General features: G+C 38.1%; 1 long non-coding RNA gene across 1 annotated transcript in view; it reads right to left on the bottom strand.

Moving 5' to 3' along the window:
* Positions 1-804: 804 nt before the first annotated feature.
* LOC309491315 overlaps positions 805-12,500 on the bottom strand; it is a 13,173-nt gene continuing 1,477 nt past the window's right edge. Inside the window, exons 2-3 of the long non-coding RNA XR_014203020.1 lie at positions 10,971-11,010; positions 805-2,760 (exon numbers count right to left, since the gene is read on the bottom strand). This is a non-coding gene — a long non-coding RNA (uncharacterized lncRNA). The remainder of the gene's footprint in view (positions 2,761-10,970; positions 11,011-12,500) is intronic.

Below are 12,500 nucleotides of genomic sequence, written 5' to 3'. Positions count from 1 at the left end.
TGGAGGTGTAAGAGTTGGACAGACGACACATGAGGGTCTCATTAATCTGGGAAGAGGTTTTACGTGCCTCTCAGTCAAACAATATGCTGATTTTATCTCAGCTTTGACAGAAACGCCACTGACTGTAACCCATCTGCTTATGTTCCCTTCAGCTTGCTTTTGCAAGTCTGAGCTTTAGGCTGGTGGTATGATGGTGGAAATGTGTCAACCGATAGAGATTTGGCTGTACGATGCTGTTGATATTCCATGTGCAATGGAAGATTGCTTGCATTGTTCCTCACAGTTGCTTTAAATGCATTATAAAATTAAAATGTTGCATTTTTATACGACTGCATTTGTAGAAATAATGTGATTATTATAATTTTTTTGGTGGGGTGTTGCATCCAACAAATGAAAATTCACCCAAGAATAAAAATTCTGTCATAATTTACTCGCCCTCAATTTGTTGCAAACATGAATAAATTAAAAGAAGATATTTTGAATAATGTTTGTAATCAAACAGTTGTTAGGCACCATTGACTTCCATAGTATTTCCAACTTTGTGTTCAGCAGAACAAAGAAATGTATAAAGGTTTGGAATAAATTGAGAGTGAGTAAATGATTTTTTTTGGGGGGGGGGAGCTTAAAACTATCGCTTTAAGCTCCAAATAATATGCAAAAATAAATAAATAAGATTAATTCGTGTAGTATTTAATTCACTGGATTATTTAATCATTAAATAGACAATACCACATGATTATTAAAAACGACATAAGATTTTTCATTTGAGTTTCTTGAGAAAAAAACATCCATTGGTCAATTCAATTTTAAAGAACCCTTTATGTCAAAAAGGTTCCATTTGAGGAGAAATGATACATGAAGCCCCTTACGGAACCCTTGAAGGTTCCATATAGAACCTTTTCTGCTAATAGTGTCGCCTTTTGATTGCTTAGTTGGGGAAATTTAACATTTAACTTTTAATATTCAACAATATTATTGATCTGGTATTAACACCATTGAACTGAGCTGGAAGATGACATCACTGTTACCTTTTTTTACAACAAAAATGAACCATCACTGAACTTCCTTAAGCTGTGACTGTGACGCTATTTACTTCTGGAAACAAGCTTTGTTGCATTATTTTCCTGTCATCTCTGTAAAGCTGCGTTTTGAAACAATCTGTGGTGTAAAAAGCGCTGTATAAATAAAGGCGACTTGACTTGACTCTCAGTGTCCACGTTTCGCGACCGTTGGAAGCTGATAATGCATCTGCAAAGAATCCCGACACTCAGTGGCATGAGAGGAATATCCAATCCAAACCACTGATCGTAGATTTGTCTGTTTATGTTTTCCCAGTCTCTTGTACGGTTCCCGAAACTCTCTGGCTCTTTGCAGGCCTCACCACTCCAACAAAACCCTTGTAACTGTGACTTCTGGAAGCCTGTGGCTATTTTTCTTATGATGGACAACCTGATAGACAATGAGCTGTCCGGTTTTATGAACGTTTCGGCTCTTGAAACTCGAGTTCGTTGAGCGTATTTCCATCGGCTTGTCTCTGCATCTGTCGTAAACGGGTTTAAAGTAGTTCCTTCGTGCTTCCAAAACACAGATACGCGATCCAACACAGTGAGTGCGTGGTTTTTGCGTTTGTGAAACCATATTTATTTACTCTGGGAAGGTTAATAGTGCATTATTATATCTGTCACTGAGCCCTATGGCACTGCAAACGTAACCCCAGGCCTGTTTTTTTTCAGCTCTATGATAGCATTTTGTCTACAAGCGTGTCCAAGTGAGTCTCATAGACTTGATTTATAGGATTTCTTTAACCCACTTCACACTGTACGCCTGGCTCGTGTAAACAGACGTTTGCTCTGCGGCCTGAATGAGGAAATTTGAAGTTTTACAGGTTCATAGCAAATCAATTACAGTCTGATGGCTGACAGGAATAAATGCGGCTATAATCTTGATTTAGTTGGCAAACATATGCAAACAAAGCGCTTTTAAAACGTTAGATCAATATAAATGTAGCGCAGCGAACCCTATAAATTAGTATTTTGTGTTTATCCTGTTTGCTAACCAGGGCTTGACATTGACACCCACCAAATTCAGACACAGTCACTCCTACTAGCCACTTTGGCTGGGTTTTTTCCACAATGGAAATGCATTGTGTGCCATTAGTAAAGGTTGAGCTTTGCATAGCAGCAAACTCTTTGACATTTACTCCAACACTACTAGTCTTTGCTAGAGAATCGAATGCTGTAAAGGCCACTTTAGTTTCATCCTGGAGTAGACTTTGCGAGCGCATGTGTGGCTTCAGACAATCTGAAAGCCCAGGAGCTAGAGAATTTACCTCAGACAAACAACCAGGCACAACTACAGACAAAACAAATTAGGGTCTTGGAACGAGACTCAAAACCCAAACAAACACCAGAGATTGTTTGGCCAAGAAAGCTCACCAGTTTTAACTCCGTGTGCATGTTTATTTTTCTGTTTTCTGGTTTTCATTTGCTTCAGTTCGCCCTTATGTGAGGTCTCCATTCTGAACATGAAGACGCACGCAAGACTGAACGACCAGAATGGGTAATCCCACAAAAAAAAAAAAAAAAAAGAGTGCTTCCCATTTTTTCCGCACATCGTAGGTTGCCCTCAAGTTCAAGATGGAGGAAAACAATTACAAGTTTCTCGATGCAGAAATGTGCTTTCCATGACTGCAATAGTTAATGATTAGTTGGTAAACACTGTAAAGATGTCCTCGAGCGGCGATTCCTTGCATTTAAGAATCTGAAAGACAATGAGGAACATTTCAAAATAGCTGTTTTGGAACATTGTAGCTGGTTTTAGCTTGTTTAAAAACCAGCCCGACCACCTTTAACCTTATAAACCTACTGTATCATATTTGATACATAATATCTCAGGCCTCAAAATGATCAAAACTTTGTTGAAAAACCTGATGCACACAATCTACTGCATGCTTTCCGTTGTCTGATTGAAAGTTCATACTTTTTTTAGCAAGTAAAAATTGTAGAAATGTCCACCTTCACTTGTCTTTTTTGCCGTGAAATCATTAATGGGTATTATAATGTAAACGTAAGAATAATTTTTATATTGGTAGCAATATTTCACGATGAACATTACCGGACTGAAGCAACTTAACTTGATTATTCATACATCATGTCGCAAAATAATTTTTGGTTCCTCAAAGAACCTTTTAGTGAAGATTCTTAATCTTTTTTTTTTATGGAATATCACAGTGTTATTCTGAATTATTTATCCGTGCACATATATAAAAAAGTGCCTCGTAATCTTGAATTAAAATAACTTCTCCTCCCTCTATAACAGCTCCTCTTTTCTCTGATGACGAGGGCGGGGCAACCTGTCACTCACATGAGATCCACCAATAGCAAACCACAACCATCCAATCAATTCCCTAAGGACAAAATCAAGCTCCGCCTTACATTTGTTCTAGTTCGAGATGCTGTTTCACTCGGATATACGTCACAATATGGAAAAATACTTTTTTCTTAGTGTGAAGAACATTTAAAAAAATCTAAAGAATCTTCTTTTTTTTTCACTATAAAGAATCTTTTTCTGTATTTGCAAAGTTCCATGGATGTTCTTAATGGAACTATAGATTCCGATAAAGAACCTTACTTTTCAGAGCGTTGCATGATCCAAAACGCTGCTACCAACAAGCCTATTGCTTTTAAATACTGATGCATACAATGTACAGAAAGCTCAAACTAAAGGCCACCATAAGAGCCACTAATGTTGGTGCAGTGAAAGCAACCAATCCACAATGGTCAAAAAGTTACAATGTGTTCCATCAAAACTGTCATCCAACTCTGCAAACGCATGGCCCCAACGCTGGTTCACTGCAAGTCCGAGAGCCTGTTTTGTTGACATTTTTGGGAAGGGTCTCCATTTCACACAATTCATACATGACACGTCGTTAAAGATATTTGTGTCCTCACCAACGTTCCCTCCAAGCCAAACGCCGTTTGTGGTTCCTCCATGTAACTTCCAGAACAGAACAATATTTTCCTGATTAATTAATTTCAACCAGCAGAAGTTCTGCACAACACATAAATATCGGAAAACGTCTACTTTATTGAAACCACAAATGGATTCTGGTATTGTCCAAGACACACAACCTTCCTGGAGAGGTCACTCGCCCTATTTTCTGCTCTGGTGGGCAGGGGAACAGTAGTGACCATTGGAATGCTCTGGTTTTGGTTGTATGTTTGAGCTTAAGCCTTCCTGATACCCTCTTCCCAAACACACCGACCAACCGGCCCCTGCCATCTCAGGCCACGGCCCCCAAAACCAGTGGATCGGAGCCCAAATCCACTCCTTCCCTCGTTTTGGACCTCCTGAAAACAACAGCAGGGTGTAATCTGTGGAATGACCAGAGCAACTGATAAAGGCTTGTGTTCTTGCAAAGGACTGGGAATGGATTACTGGAGATGCTCGGCATCCAATTAAAACTCTTCTTTTCCCACCATTTCATCGCAGATGATTAAGTTCCAGGAAGGCATCTCGTAAGACTAAGCAAACCCGAAGATTATCAGGTCAAAAGTGAAAGGTCAATCCCAAGAGGGCAAAGCAGGTGATGACCTGAACGTTAATGTTGGTGCGGGGAAAGCAACCAATCCACAACGGACAAAAAGGTACAATGTGTTTCATCAAAACTGTCATCCAAATATGTGTGTGTACACATACACAATAGAGGCCAAGAGTGATGTCAGAAGTCAAATCATTTTTTAACAGGCTGTCATACAAAGAAATTATGAAAACGTGCAAAAAAACAAGAGAAAACCAACGGAATATTAATAATTGATTATGTTGTAGTTAATGTTTGCATTTTCCTGTGAGTTTTTGTTTCTCTATGCATTTGCTTTTTGCATAGTAAAAATACTTTTTTAGCAAATAATTGTCAACATATTTAAAATAATTTTAAAAAATGATGGTTTAGGGTCATTAAAACCTAATTTTATATATATATATAATATTTATAATAAAATAGTGTATTATAATATTAATTAAAACAATTATTTAAAATAATATAATAATGATATTGATATACTAATAAACTATAACATCATACTATTATATTTTTTAAATAATAAATCTAGTGTTTTTACAATTTTTAAAATACATTATTAGTTATTTATTATATTTTATAATTTATATTTAAAACTAATAATGTTTGTAATGAATTCAAATGTATATACTAAACATTTTAAATGCGACCTTCACCCTGCGGACATAAGTTTAACTTTATTTAAATGAATAATTAATCAAATAAATAATGAATTGTTTCGTCCAACTTAAATTCATTCAATCTTTTTGTTCTAGAGTTGACGTTTTGATTGTTTAGTTGAACTCTACAGTTGGTTCAATTTTGGTTTAAAATAAATATTTTAAAATAAATAATCCAAGAGCCAGTTTTGTTGACATTTTTGGGAAAAGTCTCTATTTCACACATGACACGTCGTTAAAGCCCTGTTCGTGTTTCCTCCACGTCACACTTCCAGAAAGGAAGGCATCTTGTACAATTAAGCAAACCCAAAGATTATCAGGTCAAAAGTGAAAGGTCGATCACAAGAGGGAAAATCAGGTGTTGACCTGAACGATCCACGTCTGGGAATCTCTTCGTCCCCATTCACTCGGACTTGTCTTGCACAACCCATGTGGAAGTGTCTCTTTCTTCTAAGCCTAGCTTTGTCTCCTAAAGCCGCACTTTAAGGGGCTTAATCCGTGAGCCAAATTTACCGCCGGTTCATTATTCCTGCGCAACAATTAAAACTCCAGCTTTTGGCTGGCATTCCAGTGACTGGCACTGACTGGGCAAGCCTGGCACTGGAGCTTTGCCTGAGGGGTTTATTTTAATTGAAAAGAGATGGTTGTTCACCACTTCCGCACGGATATCACTGCAACACAAAAACAGATAATGAAGTGAACCCGAAGCTGGCCGTCTTCTCTAAAGAGTGAACGACAGCACTACACAATGTCACTGCAAATCTTCTGTATTGCTGTTTCAGGCTCTACTATAGTCTTAAAGCCTGTTCACTACTATAACGATAACTATACACTTAACGAACAATAACGGTCTGTTTATTCTAAGCTCGTGCGCTGCGTTTTCAAAGTGTGTACAACGTCACTGAACATGTTCTTGCTGTTCTTGTTGCTTTTACACGGCTTTAACCAGCAGATGTCCTCAGCATACTGTGTTCTGAGTGAAGCGTGTAATCGATCTAATAATCTAACAGTGAATTTAGTCAATATAGTGGAATAAAAACAACACCTAGTCTTTTTCACCGCAACTTCAAAGGAATCAAGACAATGTTGTGGAAACGAGCGCTGGAAACCTGAGGTCATACTTCTGCTTATTCAGAGGGATGAACAACTGTTTTCCATTTTCTTGAAAAGAGGCTTGACTTGTAAAACAATGGTGGATTTATCTGGACCTCGGTGATTAACTTCTCCGCAATGTCGTCTGCCATTTTAAATGTGCGAGCCCTTTAATTAGAATTGATTCTGATTGGTTGTCAGTGTTTTTATCGTTCAACAATGGAAAAAATCTTTCCAAAAGTGATCCCAACGATAACGTTTCTCTATATCGTTATCGTTATAGCTGTGGTGTGCCTCTGCTATTTTTTAAAGGGGTGGTTGATTATGATTTCACTTTTCTAACTTTAGTTAGTGTGTAATGTTGCTGTTTGAGCATAAACAACATCTGCAAAGTTATGATGCTCAAAGTTCAAAGCAAAGGGAGATATTTTTTTATATTTGTTGAAGCTCCGCCCACTGTGCCGGGAGCAGCAGCTCATTTGCATTTAAAGGGACAGACACAAAAACGGTGCGTTTTTTGCTCACCCTCAAAAACTGACAACTTCAACATGCTATATACAAATATCTGTGGGGTATTTTGAGCTAAAACTTCACATACACACTCTGGGGACATCAGAGACTTATTTTACATCTTGTGAAAGGGGCATTATACCACCCCTTTAATGTTGAGAATGATATTTAGAACTATATCTTTATCGTTATCGTCCTTGGTGTGAACGGGCCTTTATATCATTCCTATTTCTAGTTTAGTGGGGTTTGTATATGACTTCTTATTACTCTCATGCCTGGTTCACATTGTATGATTTCGGGATGTCCCAGACGAAAGATGACCAATCGCGGTGATTTCTGTGGTAGTGGATCATAAACGGTGGTCCTACATTGTACAATGAGAGATTCAAAGAAAGTCTTGCAACCAAAGATAGTCTGAGACAATTTTCTGAGAGTGTCCAGAAGTGTCCTCCAGTGTTTAGCAGTGTGTTTGCTGCTACGACCTACGACTAGCCAATACAAATGTAACATGAAATGGCGTATTGATCAATGTGACATGGCGCTAAAACCTAAAACTACTTTCCGCTAAAACTTAAAACTAGTACTTTCCTCAAGCTTCATTTGCAAGATTGCCATGCCAAGTTGGCCTCTGTCCCCTCGCCATGACCGCATCCATATTCTCCTCTTTCGCTTCCTCCTCTTTTTTTCAGCGCACATAAAAACAAGTGCGATTCATCTTTATTCATCCTGATGACGTTTTATTCTTCTATACTAACTTGCGCCGTAGCCTAAGATTCAATAGGCGTCATCATCGTACAATTCAGACACCAGATATAATTTTTTATATATTTTTTTACTAGTGTGTGCAGGACACTATAGTTCACTTATGTTAGTGAGGATCACAAAATAAAGTAAACTGTGACATATTATACCCAATAATTCTTCATACAGAGATTTCCAGTAAAATTGATACAAATTTGGGACCAAAAATGATTTCGACACTTTGAGCTGATCATGTTTTGCTGAAGTGTTTTGTCTTTAATTGCTAATGCTCTTTTTACACACAGACTGAACAAAATGAAGCATTGCTTGGTCACTGGTTGAGCTAAACTGGTATTATCTAATTGTGTAGTTAAATTTGACAGCTGACAGATATTCAACATAATTCATGTGTGAGACAGTCTAACAGAAGGACGGACAAAACCAGTCAAATATCAACTGAGTTCTGCTCATATTTTATTACCGTTTTAGAAACTATAGCAAATAAACTGTGATAATGTGAGAAATGTTGAAGGTGTCTGAATAAATTTTGGTTTGACTGCACATTATTAGATCAGTGTCGTACAGTGTGATCCATAATGATTTTATAGGATTGCCGAAATCATCCGGCATTATATGACTTTGGTCATTCCCCTAACCCGGATAATCCAGTTTCTCTCTGGTTTTTCTGTCACATCCAGGAATAGTTATCTGGCCGTCGCCAAGCCCAGAAGGATGAATGTGGCCACGTAAAGTTCCAGCGCTTCCTGTTTACAACAGCGTGTGACACTTTCTTGGTTTGCGTTTTCGAGCCGCCTCTGGAAAATCCTTTAGGAGCATCTCTTTTTTTATGCACATACAGCTCAGTATCGGTCAATGGGTCAGCAAACGCTGCACAAACTCAGCGTCACAACATAACAGAGTCTGCTGTTTTTAAAGGAAGTGCGCTGGACTGATGAAACCACTGAATGATGCTCATCTGAAACATGAAATATGAAACGTATATTCTCATGGCAAAGAAGAAAACCACAAAGACGTATCAAGTCGATGAGGCCTTGAGAGGACAGGAGATACGGCCCACATGAACGTTAGATTCTTGTCATAGGCAAGCGCAGTGTTATTGTTGTTCATACGGATCGCTGTACTCTTTGGAAAGTCCATGTTTTTCCCTTGGTTTTTGGAGACCAAGGCTGCATCCGAAATCACATACTTCCCTAATATATAGTAGGCCGAAAAACAACAAGTTACAAAAAAAGTTTGTCTGAATTCACAGTACTTATAAAAGAGCAGGCAAAAGTACCCGTTTGACCTACTACTCCTGAAGTGTGCATATGATGGACACTGTACTATCCCATGAGGCCACAGCATTTATGAATGACAGTGAAGCGACGCTGGTAGGTCACATGACAATGAACGTCCAGATTACATTAATGCTTTTTATACCATGGTCTGGGAGAATACTCGATTCTGATTGGCTGCAGGGTGTCCATTAAAAAGTGATAGAGGACACATAGTAAAGGAGTTCTGGTGAAACTGACTGTTTACCGTTCAAAATGAATAAATAAATGCGCTGGCTACATCAGCTGTGAGTAACCATAGCAACAGGCAGTAAACTGAAGGGTTCTACATCAGCTGTGAGTAACCATAGCAACAGGCAGTAAACTGAAGGGTTCTACATCAGCTGTGAGTAACCATAGCAACAGGCAGTAAACTGAAGGGTTCTACATCAGCTGTGAGTAACCATAGCAACAGGCAGTAAACTGAAGGGTTCTACATCAGCTGTGAGTAACCATAGCAACAGGCAGTAAACTGAAGGTTTCTACGAGCTGAGCGGACTATAAATATCTCCGGTTACTAAATAAACCGTCAGGCGTAACCAGGGAAACCAAGTTATTGTTTGTAAAAACTTTAGATTTCGATTGTAAAACTAATTAAAATATAAACTAATGTTTTAAAAATGTGTTATTTGGCAAGTGACCATAGTATAAGCGGGTTAATGCCCTTCGAGGTGTCCATTGTCAGGTATTAATGGACTTCGGCGGAGGCAACCGTTCACGCCTCGCCATCGTCCATTAATACCTGACAATGGACACCTCGAAGGGCATTAACCCTTACATAGAAAATACTTTTTTAGGGGTTGCAAAGTAATTACTTATTCATAATAAGTACCTACTCAAAAAAGTACACTGTAAAAAATTATCGTGATTTTAACGGTCAAAGACTGTAAAAATGCTACAGTGAAAAAATGTTAATTGGTTAAGAGAAAGTTTCCTTACTATATACGGTAAACTGTGATAGATCTAACGGTACATTTAATGTAATTTTACTGTAAAATACCGTTAAATTCACAGTTTTTTAAGTGAAAAAGAACAAGTCATTGTATTATTTACAGTGAAAAACCGTAAATTGCCATTCCCACAATTCCCTGCGTGACGCATCACATTTGATGTATTTTTGTTGAAATAACTGTTTCTTCATAGTTTTCTTATTTTTTTTCTGATCAGTTATGGCATTAGGGTGTTATGTTTCATTTAATGTTGTTAAATTAATGTTTACTGCATTTTTTTTATTTCATGTGTGTTACCATGATGGTGATCAGTGTGTGTGTGAATGACACTGTGTAGCTTCTATATGCAAATATTAACTTTCTTGAGAAAACGCTGCTTGTGATGAGCTTTAATTCATCATGTGATTTTCATCTCCACTGTGATTGGTGGTTGTCAATGTATTACTATGGATATTATAAAAAACAGATATTAATAATTCAATAGGTCAGTAAATTAACATTATATAAGATAATTAAATTCGGTTTATTACTGTATATTTAAGTAAAGTCTGTCAAATCAAAAATGTTGCTACCGTATTTTTTATGGTAAATGTCTGGCAATCACAGCTGCCAGTTTTTTACCGTAAATTTAACAGATTTTTTTTTACAGTGTATGCAAATTCAGACACAGCACAAGAGACGTTCCCATTTCTCACCATATGACCATGTGACAACAGAGAACGTGTTAGCAAATGTCAAGCAGAGCACATCTGAATTACATTTAGGCCAGAAACATACTCTACACAATAACGTCAACTTGAGAGTTTGCACAACTCAAGTTTGCACATTTCACCTGCTAACAACGTCATGCTAACCTAAGATAACTTATTTCTGCCAGGGAATAAAAAAATAAGTGTATTTTTATCTCACAAACTGGAAGACAACAGGGTTGACATTTCTGCTTGATTTTTAGATGTTTTTCTTCTTTACACACACAAAAAAGATGTTTGCCAAAGTTGGAAATGTCAGCATGACCATGTAAGTTCAGTTCTTTTAGGTTTTAAAATAAAATAAATAAACAAGCAATGATTCATTGTGTAACATTTCCAACATGACATAAACTTACATGTGGATTGTGCAGCTCCTCTTTATGCCAAGTGGGTTATCTGTGGACAAACCAAAAATGTGTTCTGTGTGAGTGAGGAGGAGGCACCAGAGAGCCACATGCAGACTCAAAGCATTTGTTTTCATCCTGTTCCTACAGGAATCCTACCACAGATATTCCAAACATTCATTACGGAAAGACGACTTCTTGATCACACAATACACACTGTCATCATGCAATGCAAATGATATGTAAAAATATATAAAAATTCTGTATGATTTGTGCAATTCTTTTACCTAAAAATAATGTTTACTTTGTCATCATGCGAGATAAACACATGAGCTTAGCATTGATAATTTTGTGTAGCCAGATCTTCCAACGCTATCTCACGACCAATTCGTACGAGTGATTAAAAGGTGGCTAATTCGTACGATTTGTCTAGACCCACGTGATGGGTAGGTTTAGGGGCGGGGTCAGTGGTAAGTCATTCGAACGAATTCATACGAATTTGGCAACTCGTAAAATATGTACGAATTAGCAAAAATCTTACGAATTCGTACAAGTGATGTATTTTAAAGGCTCCTAATTTTGTTTTGGATCTACAAGAATAGGTTTACATGCATCCAAGGTCAAAAACACTTTTCTCATAATATAAATTGTACATCACCTCTTTTCTCTCAGCATTTGAAACGATTAAAAAAAACGTTCTTTTCGAGAGTGTACTCTGCTCTGATTGGTCAATGACCCAGTCTGTTGTGATTGGTCTACTCTGCTCTGATTGGTCAATGACCCAGTCTGTTGTGATTGGTCTACTCTGCTCTGATTGGTCAGATGGCCCAGTCTGTTGTGATTGGTCTACTCTGCTCTGATTGGTCAGATGGCCCAGTCTGTTGTGATTGGTCTACTCTGCTCTGATTGGTCAGATGGCACAGTCTGTTGTGATTGGTCTACTTAGCTCTGATTGGTCAGATGGAACAGTCTGTTGTGATTGGTCTACTCTGCTCTGATTGGTCAGATGGCACAGTCAGTTGTCATTGGTTTACTCAGCTCTGATTGGTCAGATGGCCCAGTCTGTTGTGATTGGTTTACTCTGCTCTGATTGGTCAGATGGCCCAGTCTGTTGTGATTGGTCTACTCTGCTCTGATTGGTCAGATGACCCCGTCTGTTGTGATTGGTCTACTCAGCTCTGATTGGTCAGATGGAACAGTCTGTTGTGATTGGTCTACTCAGCTCTGATTGGTCAGATGGCCCAGTCTGTTGTGATTGGTTTACTCAGCTCTGATTGGTCAGATGGCCCAGTCTGTTGTGATTGGTCTACTCTGCTCTGATTGGTCAGATGACCCCGTCTGTTGTGATTGGTCTACTCTGCTCTGATTGGTCAGATGGCCCAGTCTGTTGTGGTTGGTCTACTCAGCTCTGATTGGTCAGATGGCTCAGTCTTTCTTATGGGAGACAATAGCTCCATGTATCTGCATTTTGATCTTTGAAACTTTGCAGACCTCTTACATTCACAAACAGCTATATTACACACTGCATGAAAGGTAATATCT

Source organism: Leuciscus leuciscus (genome assembly GCF_965113295.1).
Source record: "Leuciscus leuciscus genome assembly, chromosome: 25".
In the NCBI taxonomy this organism is placed as follows: domain Eukaryota; kingdom Metazoa; phylum Chordata; class Actinopteri; order Cypriniformes; family Leuciscidae; genus Leuciscus; species Leuciscus leuciscus.
This window is presented reverse-complemented; position numbering and strand designations above follow the sequence as displayed.